This window comes from Pygocentrus nattereri, chromosome 22, assembly GCF_015220715.1.
Source record: "Pygocentrus nattereri isolate fPygNat1 chromosome 22, fPygNat1.pri, whole genome shotgun sequence".
Taxonomy (NCBI): domain Eukaryota; kingdom Metazoa; phylum Chordata; class Actinopteri; order Characiformes; family Serrasalmidae; genus Pygocentrus; species Pygocentrus nattereri.
In genome coordinates this window covers 19,561,345-19,578,761 of record NC_051232.1, presented here as the reverse complement: position 1 = coordinate 19,578,761, position 17,417 = coordinate 19,561,345, and the positions used below count along the sequence as shown (strand labels likewise).

The 17,417-nt window shown below is 42.1% G+C and overlaps 1 protein-coding gene across 1 annotated transcript in view; it reads right to left on the bottom strand.

Annotated features, from left to right (window-relative positions):
• Window positions 1-16,941, bottom strand: part of LOC108442778 (proliferation and apoptosis adaptor protein 15) — a 56,395-nt gene extending 39,454 nt beyond the window's left edge. The window contains exon 1 of the mRNA XM_017722974.2: window positions 16,600-16,941. The gene's annotated coding sequence lies outside the window, so the exon portion shown is untranslated. The remainder of the gene's footprint in view (window positions 1-16,599) is intronic.
• Window positions 16,942-17,417: the final 476 nt, after the last annotated feature.

The following is a 17,417-nucleotide window of genomic DNA, read 5'->3' as shown; positions in this document are numbered from 1 at the left end:
TCTCTTTTGCTCTCTCACTCCCTCTCACTCTGTTCCTCTCCCTCTTTTGCGCTCTATTTCTCTCACTCTCACTTAATCTCTCTTTTTCACACTCTCATTATCTTTCGCTCACTCCCTCCCTCTCTTACTCTGTTCCTCCCACTCTCACTGTTAATCTCTTTCATTCTCTCACTCTATCTTTCGCTCACTCCCTCTCTCTCTGTTAATCTCTTTTCCCCCTCTCTCTGTTAATCTCTCTCACGCTCTGTCCCTCTCTCTCTCACTCACTCTTTTAATGTCTCTCTGTTCCTCCCTCTTTCACTCTTTCGCTCACTCCCTCTCTTTATCTCACTCTGTTCCTCTTTCTCTGTTAATCTCTCTCTGTTCCTCCCTCTCTCTCTCTCTGTTAATGTCTCTGTTCTTTTCTCTTTCACGCTTTCTCTCACTCACTCCCTCTCTCTTTCTTACTCTGTTCCTCTCTCTTTCACTCTTTCTCTCACTCTGTTCCTCTGTTAATCTCTCTCTTTCTCTCACTGTTAATCTCTCTCTTTCTTACTCTCTGTTCCTCTCTTTCACTCTTTCTCTCACTGTTCCTCTCTGTTAATCTCTCTCTTTCACTCTCTCATTATCTTTCGCTCACTCCCTCCCTCTCTTACTCTGTTCCTCCCACTCTCACTGTTAATCTCTTTCATTCTCTCACTCTATCTTTCGCTCACTCCCTCTCTCTCTGTTAATCTCTTTTCCCCCTCTCTCTGTTAATCTCTCTCACGCTCTGTCCCTCTCTCTCTCACTCACTCTTTTAATGTCTCTCTGTTCCTCCCTCTTTCACTCTTTCGCTCACTCCCTCTCTTTATCTCACTCTGTTCCTCTTTCTCTGTTAATCTCTCTCTGTTCCTCCCTCTCTCTCTCTCTGTTAATGTCTCTGTTCTTTTCTCTTTCACGCTTTCTCTCACTCACTCCCTCTCTCTTTCTTACTCTGTTCCTCTCTCTTTCACTCTTTCTCTCACTCTGTTCCTCTGTTAATCTCTCTCTTTCTCTCACTGTTAATCTCTCTCTTTCTTACTCTCTGTTCCTCTCTTTCACTCTTTCTCTCACTGTTCCTCTCTGTTAATCTCTCTCTTTCACTCTCTCTCACTCTGTTCATCTCTCTCTTTCTCTCACCCTGTTCCTCTCTGTTAATCTCTCTCTTTCTCTCACCCTGTTCCTCTCTGTTAATCTCTCTCTTTCTCTCACCCTGTTCCTCTCTGTTAATCTCTCTCTTTCTCTCACCCTGTTCCTCTCTGTTAATCTCTCTTTCTCTCACCCTGTTCCTCTCTGTTAATCTCTCTTTCTCTCACCCTGTTCCTCTCTGTTAATCTCTCTTTCTCTCACCCTGTTCCTCTCTGTTCATCTCTCTCTTTCTCTCACCCTGTTCCTCTCTGTTAATCTCTCTTTCTCTCACCCTGTTCCTCTCTGTTAATCTCTCTCTTTCTCTCACTCTATTAATCTCTCTCTTTCTCTCACTCTGTTAATCTCTCTCTTTCTCTCATTCTGTTAATCTCTCTCTTTCTCTCATTCTGTTAATCTCTCTCTTTCTCTCACTCTGTTAATCTCTCTCTTTCTCTCACTCTGTTAATCTCTCTCTCTCTCTCTCTCTCAGTTACTCTCTCTCTCTCTCACTCTGTTAATCTCTCTCTCTCTCTCACTCTGTTAATCTCTCTCTCTCTCTCACTCTGTTAATCTCTCTCTCTCTCTCACTCTGTTAATCTCTCTCTCTCTCTCTCTCTCACTCTGTTAATCTCTCTCTCTCTCTCTCTCTCTCTCACTCTGTTAATCTCTCTCTCTCTCTCTCTCTCTCTCTCTCTCTCTCTCTCTCTCTCTGTTAATCTCTCTTTCTCTTACTCTGTTCCTCTCTGTTAATCTCTCTCTCTCACTCTGTTCATCTCTCTCTTTCTCTCACCCTGTTCCTCTCTGTTAATCTCTCTTTCTCTCACCCTGTTCCTCTCTGTTAATCTCTCTCTTTCTCTCATTCTGTTAATCTCTCTCTTTCTCTCACTCTGTTAATCTCTCTCTTTCTCTCACTCTGTTAATCTCTCTCTCTCTCACTCTGTTAATCTCTCTCTTTCTCTCACTCTGTTAATCTCTCTCTTTCTCTCACTCTGTTAATCTCTCTCTTTCTCTCACTCTGTTAATCTCTCTCTCTCTCTCAGTTAATCTCTCTCTCTCTCTGTTAATCTCTCTCTCTCTCTGTTAATCTCTCTCTCTCTCTCTCACTCTGTTAATCTCTCTCTCTCTCTCACTCTGTTAATCTCTCTCTCTCTCACTCTGTTAATCTCTCTCTCTCTCTCTCTCTCTCTCTCTCTCTCTCTCTCTCTCTCTCTCTCTCAGTTAATCTCTCTTTCTCTTACTCTGTTCCTCTCTGTTAATCTCTCTCTCTCACTCTGTTCATCTCTCTCTTTCTCTCACCCTGTTCCTCTCTGTTAATCTCTCTCTTTCTCTCACCCTGTTCCTCTCTGTTAATCTCTCTCTTTCTCTCACCCTGTTCCTCTCTGTTAATCTCTCTCTTTCTCTCACCCTGTTCCTCTCTGTTAATCTCTCTCTTTCTCTCACCCTGTTCCTCTCTGTTAATCTCTCTTTCTCTCACCCTGTTCCTCTCTGTTCATCTCTCTCTTTCTCTCACCCTGTTCCTCTCTGTTAATCTCTCTTTCTCTCACCCTGTTCCTCTCTGTTAATCTCTCTTTCTCTCACCCTGTTCCTCTCTGTTAATCTCTCTCTTTCTCTCACTCTATTAATCTCTCTCTTTCTCTCACTCTGTTAATCTCTCTCTTTCTCTCATTCTGTTAATCTCTCTCTTTCTCTCATTCTGTTAATCTCTCTCTTTCTCTCACTCTGTTAATCTCTCTCTTTCTCTCACTCTGTTAATCTCTCTCTTTCTCTCACTCTGTTAATCTCTCTCTCTCTCTCTCTCTCTCTCTCAGTTACTCTCTCTCTCTCTCACTCTGTTAATCTCTCTCTCTCTCTCACTCTGTTAATCTCTCTCTCTCTCTCACTCTGTTAATCTCTCTCTCACTCTGTTAATCTCTCTCTCTCTCTCTCTCTCACTCTGTTAATCTCTCTCTCTCTCTCTCACTCTGTTAATCTCTCTCTCTCTCTCTCTCTCTCTCTGTTAATCTCTCTCTCTCTCTCTCTCACTCTGTTAATCTCTCTTTCTCTTACTCTGTTCCTCTCTGTTAATCTCTCTCTCTCACTCTGTTAATCTCTCTCTTTCTCTCACCCTGTTCCTCTCTGTTAATCTCTCTCTTTCTCTCACCCTGTTCCTCTCTGTTAATCTCTCTCTTTCTCTCACCCTGTTCCTCTCTGTTAATCTCTCTTTCTCTCACCCTGTTCCTCTCTGTTAATCTCTCTTTCTCTCACCCTGTTCCTCTCTGTTAATCTCTCTTTCTCTCACCCTGTTCCTCTCTGTTAATCTCTCTCTTTCTCTCACTCTGTTAATCTCTCTCATTCTCTCACTCTGTTAATCTCTCTCATTCTCTCATTCTGTTAATCTCTCTCTTTCTCTCACTCTGTTAATCTCTCTCTCTCTCTCTGTTAATCTCTCTCTCTCTCTCACTCTGTTAATCTCTCTCTCTCTCTCACTCTGTTAATCTCTCTCTCTCTCTCTCTCTCACTCTGTTAATCTCTCTTTCTCTTACTCTGTTCCTCTCTGTTAATCTCTCTCTCTCACTCTGTTCATCTCTCTCTTTCTCTCACCCTGTTCCTCTCTGTTAATCTCTCTCTTTCTCTCACCCTGTTCCTCTCTGTTAATCTCTCTCTTTCTCTCACCCTGTTCCTCTCTGTTAATCTCTCTCTTTCTCTCACCCTGTTCCTCTCTGTTAATCTCTCTCTTTCTCTCACCCTGTTCCTCTCTGTTAATCTCTCTTTCTCTCACCCTGTTCCTCTCTGTTAATCTCTCTCTTTCTCTCACTCTATTAATCTCTCTCTTTCTCTCACTCTGTTAATCTCTCTCTTTCTCTCACTCTGTTAATCTCTCTCTTTCTCTCACTCTGTTAATCTCTCTCTCTCTCTCTCTCAGTTAATCTCTCTCTCTCTCACTCTGTTAATCTCTCTCTTTCTCTCACTCTGTTAATCTCTCTCTTTCTCTCACTCTGTTAATCTCTCTCTTTCTCTCACTCTGTTAATCTCTCTCTCTCTCTCAGTTAATCTCTCTCTCTCTCTGTTAATCTCTCTCTCTCTCTGTTAATCTCTCTGTTAATCTCTCTCTCTCTCTCACTCTGTTAATCTCTCTCTCTCTCACTCTGTTAATCTCTCTTTCTCTTACTCTGTTCCTCTCTGTTAATCTCTCTCTCTCTCTCAGTTAATCTCTCTCTCTCTCTCTCTCACTCTGTTAATCTCTCTCTCTCTCTCTCACTCTGTTAATCTCTCTCTCTCTCACTCTGTTAATCTCTCTCTCTCTCTCTCTCTCTCTCTCACTCTGTTAATCTCTCTTTCTCTTACTCTGTTCCTCTCTGTTAATCTCTCTCTCTCACTCTGTTCATCTCTCTCTTTCTCTCACCCTGTTCCTCTCTGTTAATCTCTCTTTCTCTCACCCTGTTCCTCTCTGTTAATCTCTCTCTTTCTCTCACCCTGTTCCTCTCTGTTAATCTCTCTCTTTCTCTCACCCTGTTCCTCTCTGTTAATCTCTCTTTCTCTCACCCTGTTCCTCTCTGTTAATCTCTCTCTTTCTCTCACTCTGTTAATCTCTCTTTCTCTCACCCTGTTCCTCTCTGTTAATCTCTCTTTCTCTCACCCTGTTCCTCTCTGTTAATCTCTCTCTTTCTCTCACCCTGTTCCTCTCTGTTAATCTCTCTCTTTCTCTCACCCTGTTCCTCTCTGTTAATCTCTCTCTTTCTCTCACCCTGTTCCTCTCTGTTAATCTCTCTCTTTCTCCCACTCTGTTAATCTCTCTCTTTCTCCCACTGGTCCTCTCTCTGTTAATCTCTCTCTTTCTCTCACTGTTCCTCTCTCTGTTAATCTCTCTCTTTCTCTCACTCTGTTCCTCTCTGTTAATCTCTCTCTTTCTCTCACTGTTCCTCTCTCTGTTAATCTCTCTCTTTCTCTCACTGTTCCTCTCTCTGTTAATCTCTCTCTTTCTCTCACTCTGTTAATCTCTCTTTCTCTCACTGGTCCTCTGTTAATCTCTCTCTTTCTTACTCTGTTCCTCTCTCTTTCACTTTCTCTCACTCTGTTCCTCTCTGTTAATCTCTCTCTTTCTCTCACTCTATTAATCTCTCTCTTTCTCTCACTCTATTAATCTCTCTCTTTCTCTCACTCTGTTAATCTCTCTCTTTCTCTCACCCTGTTCCTCTCTGTTAATCTCTCTCTTTCTCTCACCCTGTTCCTCTCTGTTAATCTCTCTCTCTTTCTCCCACTCTGTTAATCTCTCTCTTTCTCCCACTGGTCCTCTCTCTGTTAATCTCTCTCTTTCTCTCACTGTTCCTCTCTCTGTTAATCTCTCTCTTTCTCTCACTCTGTTCCTCTCTGTTAATCTCTCTCTTTCTCTCACTCTGTTAATCTCTCTTTCTCTCACTGGTCCTCTGTTAATCTCTCTCTTTCTTACTCTGTTCCTCTCTCTTTCACTTTCTCTCACTCTGTTCCTCTCTGTTAATCTCTCTCTTTCTCTCACCCTGTTCCTCTCTGTTAATCTCTCTCTCTTTCTCCCACTCTGTTAATCTCTCTCTTTCTCCCACTGGTCCTCTCTCTGTTAATCTCTCTCTTTCTCTCACTGTTCCTCTCTCTGTTAATCTCTCTCTTTCTCTCACCCTGTTCCTCTCTGTTAATCTCTCTCTTTCTCTCACCCTGTTCCTCTCTGTTAATCTCTCTCTTTCTCTCACCCTGTTCCTCTCTGTTAATCTCTCTCTTTCTCTCACCCTGTTCCTCTCTGTTAATCTCTCTTTCTCTCACCCTGTTCCTCTCTGTTAATCTCTCTCTTTCTCCCACTGTTCCTCTCTCTGTTAATCTCTCTCTTTCTCTCACTGTTCCTCTCTCTGTTAATCTCTCTCTTTCTCTCACTCTGTTAATCTCTCTTTCTCTCACTGGTCCTCTGTTAACCTCTCTCTTTCTTACTCTGTTCCTCTCTCTTTCACTTTCTCTCACTCTGTTCCTCTCTGTTAATCTCTCACTTTCTCTCACTCTGTTAATCTCTCTTTCTCTCACTGGTCCTCTGTTAATCTCTCTCTTTCTTACTCTGTTCCTCTCTCTTTCACTTTCTCTCACTCTGTTCCTCTCTGTTAATCTCTCTCTTTCTCTCACCCTGTTCCTCTCTGTTAATCTCTCTCTCTTTCTCCCACTCTGTTAATCTCTCTCTTTCTCCCACTGGTCCTCTCTCTGTTAATCTCTCTCTTTCTCTCACTGTTCCTCTCTCTGTTAATCTCTCTCTTTCTCTCACCCTGTTCCTCTCTGTTAATCTCTCTCTTTCTCTCACCCTGTTCCTCTCTGTTAATCTCTCTCTTTCTCTCACCCTGTTCCTCTCTGTTAATCTCTCTCTTTCTCTCACCCTGTTCCTCTCTGTTAATCTCTCTTTCTCTCACCCTGTTCCTCTCTGTTAATCTCTCTCTTTCTCCCACTGTTCCTCTCTCTGTTAATCTCTCTCTTTCTCTCACTGTTCCTCTCTCTGTTAATCTCTCTCTTTCTCTCACTCTGTTAATCTCTCTTTCTCTCACTGGTCCTCTGTTAACCTCTCTCTTTCTTACTCTGTTCCTCTCTCTTTCACTTTCTCTCACTCTGTTCCTCTCTGTTAATCTCTCACTTTCTCTCACTCTATTAATCTCTCTCTTTCTCTCACTCACTCTATTAATCTCTCTCTTTCTCTCACTCTGTTAATCTCTCTCTTTCTCTCACCCTGTTCCTCTCTGTTAATCTCTCTCTTTCTCTCACCCTGTTCCTCTCTGTTAATCTCTCTCTTTCTCCCACTCTGTTAATCTCTCTCTTTCTCCCACTGGTCCTCTCTCTGTTAATCTCTCTCTTTCTCTCACTGTTCCTCTCTCTGTTAATCTCTCTCTTTCTCTCACTCTGTTCCTCTCTGTTAATCTCTCTCTTTCTCCCACTGTTCCTCTCTCTGTTAATCTCTCTCTTTCTCTCACTGTTCCTCTCTCTGTTAATCTCTCTCTTTCTCTCACTGTTCCTCTCTCTGTTAATCTCTCTCTTTCTCTCTCTCTGTTAATCTCTCTTTCTCTCACTGGTCCTCTGTTAATCTCTCTCTTTCTTACTCTGTTCCTCTCTGTTAATCTCTCTCTTTCTCTCACTCTGTTAATCTCTCTTTCTCTCACTGGTCCTCTGTTAATCTCTCTCTTTCTTACTCTGTTCCTCTCTGTTAATCTCTCTCTTTCTTACTCTGTTCCTCTCTGTTAATCTCTCTCTTTCTCTCACTCTGTTAATCTCTCTCTTTCTCTCACTCTGTTAATCTCTCTCTTTCTCTCACTCTGTTAATCTCTCTCTCACTCTGTTAATCTCTCTCTCACTCTGTTAATCTCTCTCTCACTCTGTTAATCTCTCTCTCACTCTGTTAATCTCTCTCTCACTCTGTTAATCTCTCTCTCACTCTGTTAATCTCTCTCTCACTCTGTTAATCTCTCTCTCACTCTGTTAATCTCTCTCTCTCTCTCTCTCTCTCTCATTCTGTTAATCTCTTTCTCTTACTCTGTTCCTCTCTGTTAATCTCTCTCTTTCTCTCACTCTGTTCCTCTCTTTCTCTATGTTAATCTCGCTCACTCTCTCTCCCTTTCTTTTGCTCTATTAATCTCTTTTGCTCTCTCACTCTTTCGCTCTCTAACTCCCTCTTTCTGTCTCATTCTCTGTCTCTCTCACTCTGTTAATCTCTCTCTCTCCCTTTCTTTTGCTCTATTAATCTCTTTTGCTCTCTCACTCTTTCGCTCTCTAACTCCCTCTCTTTCTGTCTCATTCTCTGTCTCTCACTCTGTTAATCTCTCTCTTTTGCTCTCTTTCACTCTCTGTTCCTCTGACTCAGTTCCTCCTCCTATTCTCTCTCTCTCTCTCTCTCTCTCTCACACACACACACACACACACACACATTCACACACACACACACACACACACACACACACATACCTGCTTTGAGCAGAACAGAGGTTTGTACCTCTTAACATATAACCGACAACAAAAATACAGTTCAGATTTGTTTGAACATAATCTCGTCTTCATAATCTAAACAGAAATAGTTCATTTTAGTTTCAGGCTTTTATTCCCCCCAAAAACACCACTATATGCCCGTTAAGGCCTTTTTTTAGCTTTGCTTTAGTTTTAGCTTCTCTTGTGGTATCAGCATTAAGGGGTTTATATAAATGTGAATTACTAATTTAAAAGTAGTAGCTCAACCAAACATGCTAACTTGGCTAAACTGGCATAATGCTAATTGGTAGTTACACAGTTTGACTGATTGTTGGCAGTCGTTCATACTATGCTCATAGTTATTAATCTCCAATTTCCCTTTGCAGATTAAAACAGTATCTCTTATTACTTAGTAACTACTACAGATTATTTGACACAAACAACTATGTGAGTAATGTGGAAATTATGTAAAAACATTCAGTCTGACAGACAAAACATGTCAGTGTTTAAAGTAACATGAACTCAGACTTGAACATCAGAGATCTGGGACTTCCTGGCCAAACACAATGCAACACATCCACGTTTTTTGGATTCTTCGCATAACTTAGTTTCTAAGGTACATATTTACAGAGCTAGCAATGCCACAGTGACTCATACAGATTCAAAACATCAGCATAGTAGCAACAATCCAACCTTTATTTAAGGTATAATGATGGAAAGATGGAAAAAACTACATCCATCATGTCATGAAATTCACATTTTGAGTGAAACCTAACTGAAACATATTCCCCTTCAGATGTTTTTAAGTTCACTCTAGCCATTAGGAATACTACCATGGCCATGACTTCCTGGAAAGATCACTACGATCAGCAATAAAGAAAGTTTTTAAAGCCTGGTCCTCGGGAGGTCTGGGTGAGGGCGCACCTGTTTGTCTGAATGGCTCAGAACACCTACAGTCCGGGTAGAGGCCTGTGGGTAATGTAATTCATGTGGGAGAGTGGAGTTCAGTCAGATGGGTTGTGGGCTGATGGTTTCACACTGGTTAGGTTATGACTTCCCAGAGAGGGAGACGTTATGTTCTTTTTCGCTCGTGCTGTGTGTACAGATTTGCATTTAAGCATGTTCACGCATGGGTGTGTATGACCGTTTAGTGACAGAACGTCAGGGGTAGTGGTTGAAACCTTGCCCTATGAAATGGGACCTTCAAATAAAGAACACTGCTTCGTTAACAGCTACTAGCGCTGCTCTGTAGACGACCCTGCCAGTCTGCAGTGATAGCAGAGGAGGGTAAAGTTCAGCACCTCACTGCTGGGCTTTAGTCACATTTCGGGTCACAATTAGTCACAATTTATTTATTTATTTATACCTAATTATTTGGCGATACGAAGCTGAAGTCACATTCACCAGCTTCTTGTTTTAATTTTCCCCGTTTCACCTTAAATGGAGCAGCAGTTACATTCTGACGCTTACATTGAAACGACATTAAACTAAGATAATACAATGGTCATCGTCATTTTTTTAATGGAAAAATACGTTTGTGGGTTTCTTTGGTCACTCGCGCCACTATCTTGACCCTCTATCTCAAAAAAATTGATACCTAACCCTAGATGTGAACATACAAAATAGAGGGCTACGTGGTAGGGGCAGGGAGTGAAATGGGACTGAGCCTAAGTATGTTAGGACTGGTAGGGGTACATCTGTATTGGCACATACTTGGGTATCAGGTATCGCCATCACATGGGGGAAAGTGGTACAAGTGCATCCCTAACAGAAATGACAGTATATGGAAACTTCATTAAAACTACTTACTTTTCTCATGACGTTTTACTTTTAAAATTTACACTGTTCCACTGAAAACCCTGTGGCCTATTAAAACCCACTTGAATGGGCTTTAATTTCCGCCTCACATTTCAGCATTTCATGACTTTGAATTCATCCCAACACCCCCATTTCTGGCTCTTTAAGGCGAAGGAAGAACAGAGGAGGAGTTATGTCATCCTGAGACAACGCGGTAGACCTATACCTTCCCTGTGAAGTAGTCCCGAGGGCCACGGTGGTTACATCACAGCGTGACTGTGGACCAAGCGACAGTCATTCACAAGATATGCTGCAATTGCTCCGTCCCTTTAAGAGACTGATTGCCTTTAAGGGGAGCCAGCAGAGCCGCTGAGTCTAATCGGGATGTACGATCCACAAGACACCATAACATTACATCATCCAGCTTTGTGAAGAACTGTTGTCATGGCAACCACTAGCCGTTGCACAAAGGTTCATAATAGCTGAGGTGAGAAACACTGTTATGGTTCGTGTGGGAGTGTGACTGCAAACCTGTTGGCATCTGCGAAGGAGTCGCTGCAAAATATATATATAAATAAATGCATCACTGCCAAAAAGTAATGACTTTGCTGCAGCCCAGCTGACCTGAGCTATTGCTGCTGAAGGAGGTAGGTGGGGCCACTAATGTGTTCACCTAAATGAGACACTTATAAGCCTGTCCTGGATATTGCAGGTCAAATTTACAGTGGAATGACAATTATTTAACAGCAGTCTAATTGCTGTAACGCTGAGGTCGACTAGCTTTCATTGATAATTCACAGAAAAATGATAATGCTGGAACTTGGGGTGAATTACATTACAGAACAAGCATTATGCTGCTGTCAGACCAAAACCTTGAAACTCTTTTTTCTCAGTTTTTGACATGATTGGAAAATACCTTCTGTCCTTTGTACTGTGCGTACATTTAAAGATGAATGGCCCAAAGGAAAAGGCCCAGAATGACTTGGATAAAAGTCTGGTTCCATCGACTTACATTAAAAGTAAAGAAGGTTTTTCCTTCTCCTGTAAAGTTACCAGTTTGGAGATACAAAGTTTAGGCCCAGTGGAAGTGATTGTCTTGTTTCTTCTATAAAACCAAGACTTTCTTTTACAGTTTTCAAACCAAATTACCACATTTCCAGCCAATATAAGCCACATGCAACTGCCAAAAAGAAAAACAAAATTCCAGTCCAGAACTTTCAACTCCCCATGTTCTAGAGGGCCAAAACATCACTGAGTAGCTCTTCAAGCTGTACCACACCCATTCCAATTCAGCTAATTAGTAAGCCCTTCAGTCAAGTTCAATCAGGTGCATTCGATTAGAAGAAACTGATGACAAACCAGAAGAAAAACAGTTAAACCCAACCAAACCAAACCACACCACACAGCAGGCGGCATACAAACCTCAACCTCTTCAAAAAGAGAGATGAAAAACGAGGCAGAAGAAAGGTCAAGATGTCCACACAGGGATGCATGGGCGAGTTTCTGCTTCACTGAGCTGAAAGGAGACGGAGAGATCTAAACAGTGTTTACCTTCTACATCTCTACAGCCACAAAGGAGATACATCCAACAATGCTGTATATATAAACAGATTCCATTAACTAAAAATTCATACAAATCCATACTACCACACAATCATTTAGGCGTATGAATCAGAGTACATGAAAATGGGCTCACGGCTCCCACATGACTCATGCATTTTTTTCCACTGATTGCAACACATATCTATTCTGCACACATTTGATTGCTGGAAAGTAAATGCAGGATGAAATAAAAATAATTCTTCACAGGTTCTGATATCTGAATCAATTTCCTTTGATGCTGATCCCACCTAGAGTGGGTTGAAAGTCAATGGCAGTGCCAATAACCACACTCGTGAAAATAAGAGGAGTGATCAATCAAAGCTGCTGAGATAGACTGTCAAATAGAGGAACACCACCTTCATTATTTGCTGGGCTCCTAGTGACACCACCTCTGTTAAACGAAGCTCTAGAGCGGCAAAATACCATGCTACAACGATAGGAATATATGTTGCTTTATGCTGTGCAGTGTACTAAAAAGACAGTGGGGAACCCTTAAGAGGTGGTTAACACTTAAAAGTTGCATTCATCGCCAAAGCATCTTTGAAAGCCAAGATCTAATCGATTTTCAATCAATAACACATTTGGGTTTGTAAGTAGATAAAAAGATTTGCTATGATTTCTATTTCTGCCTATTTTAGACACTGAGAGTGTTTACAGGCACTCAATAATACAATCATAACCCGATTTCTGCAGTTATCTGATTATTTAAATGGCCATGTAAACACTATACTCCAGTCTAAAAATCCGATTAAGGAATTTGAGAGAGCCGGGGTTTAGCTCAATAATCTCATTTCTCAATGCATGTAAACTCTTACTCTGATTTCTTTCAGATTTCAGTCTGCACTTGCACTGCAGCACCGGAAATAAGCAAGATGGCAGCAAAACACATTTGGGGCGACAAAAACCAACAAAATTCTTGAAGAAACAATGTTTTAAAAGATGAAAAAATTCTATGTTCATCATTTTAGGTAAAGTAGCACAATATCTTTTTCAAAAGCCAAGTTTTGCATTATGGTTACATCAGGCTTTCTTCTGTGAGTTTATTGGCTGAATGTAAAGCAGAATTCTGATTACTGTCTGACTCATGCAAAGTTTTCCTATTATCTGATTAATCAAGTATGTAAAGGCGTTGATCAGATTACTAACAAAATCTGACTTTCTGCAGTTATCAGATTATTAAGTGAACACAGAAACTAATGGAAAAACTCAGGAGCACACACTCAAACTTACCCGTATGGAGTGTAAACTGAATGTTAATATAACTTTTTTCTTAGCTGTCTTTACAGCTAATTATGTCATTCCATTTAAAAAGTATTGAAAAGAATAAGACCTGTAAGAGTTAAATACTGGCCTGACTGTCTTAACCAAAATGTGTGTGAATCATATGAGCATGATCCTGTGATCCAACAAACTCCCACAGAATCATCTGGAAATTCTGAGATGCTCACTGACCTCAGTAAACAGTTTTCAGGACTGGCCAGAGGGCTCACTTGCATATCACCTTTTGTGAATATCGATTAACAAACAATATATCATGTGGTCCTATAGTGCTCTGAATGAGATCAGCACACATCAAATGAATTTACAGCAAGCTGCTGCATGTAAAGTTCACCAGGGTTTGTTATTCTTCCGGCCAGCCGGCCCAGAGGGAAGCAAGCCGGAACTCTCGGTTCCCAGGGCAAAGGACAGTGGGATATGACCTTGTAGTGGACACTGATCCAGATTTTCCCAATGATGGTTCTTTAGAGAGGCCTGCAAATTGGCACTAAGATTTCAATGGAGGGAGTGTGGAGAGTCACAGAGCATACACACACACACACACACACACACACACACACACACACACACACACACACACACACAGAGCCAAATCCAGGACAAAACTGGAGCCTCGAAAGGATTCTTACATAACAGGCCTGTTATGGTATTATACCTCTGCAAAATCAAGTGCTTTTGCTTAACCGTGGACCGTCCAACACAGTGCACAAAAACATCTGCTGTCTTTGCACTGAGCACTGCAAGAGCTTGTGCTGCATAATAATGCTGGACAGCGTTAATATAATTCAGCATAAATATGTTTTCCAACATACCACAGCATCGCAGTATGAGATTATACTTAAGTTAACATCAGTAATGTTAATGAGCTATGTTTCCTGGGTACTGGTGCTCTACAACTCCGATTGGACGGTTTCAGTCTCTTAAAACTACGTTGGAGAAAAGTTTAGTCGGTACTGTAAACATTAACCAGACAGATTCTACGTTTTCAGGAAAGAAACTGACTTAATTTACACCCTTAAAAAAGATTGAAGGGTTCTATATAGAACTCTCAAAGTAACCTTTGCATGATTTAAGGATTCTTTGCATCATGAAAGCCTTCTTCAGATTGATAGAGAATGTGTTGCAGATGGGTCTATATAACACCCCAAAGGCTTTTTCTATTGTTATGGTGTCAGGCTTGTAACTATAGTAGAACCTCCTTCTGGGTACTATATACAGTCACCTACAGTGCAATTCACGCATGTTTCCATCAACCCAACAAACGTTTTCACGATGCAAAGACCCTTTAAATCATGCAGAGTGTTCTTCCACAGTTCATAGCTCTACACAGAACCATTTTCTTTACTAAAGAACCCTTTAAGAACTGAGTATAGGCTTTGTTGTCTGTTGTATTATTTAAAAATCTTCTTTCAGAACCATTTTAGGTACCAAGCAAATGATACACACTGCAGTTGACTATGTTTTTATCCATCTGTATCACTAAATGTGAAACTCAAGAGATGCACAAAGTAATTGTCAGTCAAGCGGAAATTACAGCGTGCTTTGAGTGGCTCTGGCAGGGAGGCTTGCTGGAAAACTGAGCGCTAGGGATGGGCCAGCCAAGCCAGAAGAGGTTAAAGCATCCATCAAAGAAGTTGCGATGAGAAAAGACAGCAGCAAAAAAAAAAAAAAAAAACCCAGCGTCTGAGGGAAAGTTGTCTGTCGTTTCACTGCTCCTGACAAGTCATTTGCTGAGTCAGTGTGGGGAGAGACTGAATGCATTCAGGGGAGCAAGCAAAAGAAAGAGAAAGAAAGTGAGATAGAGTGGGGGAGAGAAGAGAGAGAGAGTGCGAGAGGGTAGGAGAGACTTACTGGTTTACGCTTTCAGTTAAACAGGGTTTCCAACAAGAGCGTGAATCGCTGCCTGCAAACAATCTCGGCCACAAAAGCACTCCCCAAAAACACACAAACACACACCAAGCCAGGAAGTGGACGGAAGGGAAGCGGTTTCTGCTGTGCTGCCCATTTTTCTCAGCAGAGACACACCAGAATCAATGCAGTACAGGCAAGAACACTTGGGCCAACAAAACGACTCCTGAGAGCCTCCACGCTTCATTCCCAAGAGAAGGAAACACCTCCCTTTCCACCAAAACATGTGATCTGAATTCTTTCTGACAAATTTTGGGGCATTCAAGTTGAGATGATTAGCCCATAAGCACTTGAAGAGAAAGAAGTGGGAAGCAGATTAAGATGAGTAATGAGTCTTCCTGTTCATCTCGTACCTTCAGTCAGCGTGGAAATATCTGGATACGGCACCATGCCACAGTTTTTTGTTTCAACTTTGCATGGGCAAGAGCGGTTCTTTCATTGCTTATCAACCTGCAGTTTTCTGTATGCAGTGTTTCTCAGATTTTCTGGCTGTTCGGGAGAGATATCATCTCTCAGTTCTTCTCAACAAGGGTCACATTCAAGGCTGATTGCCTTACCTGAATGTAATAAAACTTGTCCGAATTGATGATGACAGGCAGATGTTCCCATATCTCGGGGATAGCGTTGAGGCCCTCAGGGTGTGTTTCATTGGCCTGAGCAGCTTTCTAAAAGGAAGTTCTTTGAAGAGACGGGAAAAGCAAGCGAGTCCCTTACTATGCTGCTTCAAAACCTATGTCAAAGCTATATAACTACATGGTGCTGACAGTCTCAGAAAATACACTGAGATTTCAGCTCACGAAAGTCACGCCACTTAATGCCAACGTTGTAGACCTTGACTCATCTACACATTAATGGCTGGCCTCCATCTCACTTCACTTAACTTTATAATGACCTACATATATTCACTTACCTCCTCTACCTGAATAATACCTTTAACCGGAGATGGCACACCAGTATTGAGGGAAAAAAAACAGAGGAATCCAATCCAGCCCTGTAACAAATCTAGCCTGAAAAAGCACACACTCACATTAAGAATAACACGTCATGTTGTTGTTAGCTGCGGATCTTTTCTCGTTGGGTGCTGAAGTGTTTGAGCAGTTCAAGCATGATAACTTCCAAATGTTCTCAAGTGTTTTCAAGTGCTTCAGTTACAGACAGCCTATTTTAAAGCTTAGTCATTCTGAAAGAAGTGCTGGTATCGGCTAATACCCAAGGTTTCAATACTGGTATCGGGAAAGGGTCATATTGTGCCAGCTCTAGTATTAAAAAGAAACTCCACTGATTTCTCAAGATTTCTGCATAATTAAATGGATGAGATGTAAGCAAAGTGGTTCAGAGTGGTTTGGTGTGACATGCACCATTCCAGTGGTGGTGATAGGAACCAGACGTCCCCCTCTAAAAACTCTCTCACAGAAAGTTATGAAGGCGATATGAATGTGATAACGTTTTACAATGATAAGATGCATTTTAACGCACTTTTAATCCATTCAAGGCGTGCAGATGCCTGTATGATGAATCCGAGCCAACATAAGGTTCACTGGTGGTTCTGGAGAGTAAATAAAATGGCTAAATGAGATGTAGACATCGTGACCCTTGGTTCCTTTCACCGCCACTGTAAAGGCATCTAAATCTGAAGCCTGAGTTCTCTATGAACAAACCATTATGTGAATGACTATTCACATAGAAACCAGCGAGTTTTACAGAAAGGTTTAATTTTCAGCGGAATTCCACTTTAACGTATAACCCATGAACTAACAGCCGAACTGCGGAGTGCTCGGAAAGCGACCGTTAAGACGCGCGTTCAGTCAGAGAGCCCGTGAACTTAGCTAAAGCTGCTAACGCCTGAGCACAGAGAGATCCCGTCAGGGTCGCCAGCTTAACGAAACAAAGAAAACATGACCGTGAGCGACAGAACCGGGTCCGAAATGGAGAGAAATAATCGGTGTTACTCACTCCGGAGGCTGAGCGCGGTCAGTGGAGGAACTGTGTGGCGGCGCTGGGGCTGTGAGGCTGAAGCTGAGTCCGTGCTGCTCTGCTCCGCAGCCGCTGCTGATCTCCGTGGAGCCCGGGCTGCGCTAAGTCCGCTTCGGTCTCAGAGAGAGAGTCAGAGGCGGGAACGACGGCGATAAAGGCGGTGGACAAAGTGTGTTGTGTGGAGAGGTGTGTGTGTGTACGCGTGCTGATAAGCTCTCAAGCAGGCGTCGTCAACGGCGTGTGGTCGCGCTACGGTCCGGTAAAGTTGCTGCGCGTGCCCGTGCACAGTCTCGCCGGCTTCAGAATAGAGACGCCCCTCTCTCTCTCTCTCTCTCTCTCTCTCTCTCTCTCTCTCTCTCTCTCTCTCTCTGTGTCGCTCGCTCCTGCCCTCTTCCAGTCACACGCGTTATCCGCCGCGTCTCTCTCTCTCTCTATCTCTCTCTCGCTCTCTCTCTCTCTCTCTCTCTCTCTCTCTCTCTCTGTATTCCTGACTTTGCGGGGTCACAGCTGCATTGACTTAGGTATTAATTACTCTAAAGCTCACACCTCAACCTGAACTCAACCCTAACGTGAACCCTTTGACTTCAGAATTAAATATGAACTTTTTTCTCTTAAAAAAATAATCTTGTCTCCACATGAAACGTTAAAATGTTCCTGTTTTAGCATTCTGTTTTTAGCATTTAGCACACCTCCGGTCCCCGCAAAGCACAAATACACGTCCTTTCACTCACGACTTCTGTATTAGTTTATTATTTACGTGTTAGTGTTATTAGTGTTATGAGTGTTATTGCTTACAC